Source organism: Sorex fumeus, unplaced genomic scaffold (genome assembly GCF_029834395.1).
Source record: "Sorex fumeus unplaced genomic scaffold, SorFum_2.1 ptg000045l, whole genome shotgun sequence".
Classification (NCBI taxonomy): Eukaryota; Metazoa; Chordata; class Mammalia; order Eulipotyphla; family Soricidae; genus Sorex; species Sorex fumeus.
The window spans coordinates 14,503,148-14,504,755 of NW_026606102.1; the positions used below are offsets into that span (position 1 = coordinate 14,503,148).

A 1,608-nucleotide genomic window follows, 5' to 3' on the forward strand; every position below is an offset into this window, starting at 1 on the left:
CTCCCCCCCCTTTTTTGGGCAAATACTGCCTCCAAACTGTCATGCTTCGAAGTTTTTCCAATTTAAATCCTCACCAACAATACTTATGAAAACACTACCATCCTTCACTACTTTTCTAGCTCTTTGCCAAACTGATGAGTGAAAAAAAAGTGTGTCATTGAAATTGAAATGTGCATTTCTCTTCTGAGGGGTAAGAGTGAGGATTCAGAGTCATTCCTATCTTTTTTAGTAGGAATTAAAAGGTGACGCCGGTGAAAAGGGGAGCTAGGGAGGCAGCTCTCTGATACAGCTCAGTCTCCAAGGGAAGACCCTGGGCTTGGATAGCACTGACCAAATTCACTTCAAGCACCTTCTCCTGTGCCTGCTGTGGCCCCATTCACTCACACAGCAGCACTATCGATCCTGAGCGCCACTGGCTGGACTGAAACATGCTGCTTGGTGGAGAACAGCTGAAAGCAGCCCCTCCCAGTCTCCTCCTGGCCCTCTCCCATCCACCAGCACCCGGGATGTAGCCGCTAGAAAAATGACTCTTCTGGGCCAGAATGATAGTACAAAAGATACTTGCATGTAGCCAACCCAGGTTTGATCCCCAGTACCACTTATCCCCCCCCCAGAGACCCTCCAGGAATGACCCCTGAGCACAAAGCCAGGAGTAAGCCCTGAGGATCACCGGGTGTGGCCAAAACAACGAAATACCTAAGATGAAACAAATAGATAAAAATATATGTAATGATTGCTCAGATTCCTTCTGAATTGAATTGTCAGCAGTTCAACAAAGTTAAATGCAAAAAAGCAAACGCAAAGGATTTACGTATTCATTTATTTCCAAGGTGGAATTTTCTGTTGCTTGAGGTTGGGGGGGTGCTGGGAGTTGAAGTCACATCGTACAGTGCTGGGGACTCTTCCCAGCTCAGTGCTCAGGTCCTTGTGCTTCAGAGGATCAAATCCATGGCTTTGCATGTGCAAAGCAAGAGCTGCTGAGTCCCAACCCCAGTCCTTGCCTGTGATTGATCGATCGATTTTAAATATATGGAACACTGCACAAATTTGCTCGTCATCCTTCAGCAGATGCCCTGCTAATTTTCTATGTGTTGTTCCAATTTTAGTATATGTGTTGCTGAAGTGAGAGCCCTGTTATTTTCTTATATTCAGTGTCCTGAATCTTTGTCCTATACGCTCATTCACTGTCTTCTCTGAGTTCTCTTGGATAATGAAAAAAACTCCCAGTTCAATATAAAAAAAACTCTTCCTTAATAATTTAATAAGAAATTGTAGGGCAGCAGAAACAATGAGTAGGACGAAATGTTAGCTGGTTACACCTGAGTATTGAGTGCAGAGCTTTATTTCAGCACTCTCTGCTGAAAATCCAGTTCAAAAGTTGCCTGAAGCATCTTTTGAACTGCCTGAGCAGTTAAAAACTGCTCAAAAATCCAGTTCAAAAGTTGCCTGAGCCTTGTGGACAGCAGGTATGAGCCGGGGGACTGGGGGCGACTAAAACCTCATGGGAAGGGGGCGTTTCTGTCCGCCCTTCACGCCCTACCGAGGCCACCAGTTGCCCCCCACTAGCGGCTCTCCAGCACGGCCACGACTCCAGAGCACAGGAACCAA

At 46.1% G+C, this 1,608-nt stretch overlaps 1 non-coding gene across 1 annotated transcript; it reads right to left on the bottom strand.

Annotated features, from left to right (window-relative positions):
- Positions 1-1,023: 1,023 nt before the first annotated feature.
- LOC130031161 (U6 spliceosomal RNA) lies at positions 1,024-1,132 on the bottom strand. Its single transcript, XR_008793621.1, has one exon. It is a non-coding gene; the product is annotated as a U6 spliceosomal RNA (small nuclear RNA).
- Positions 1,133-1,608: the final 476 nt, after the last annotated feature.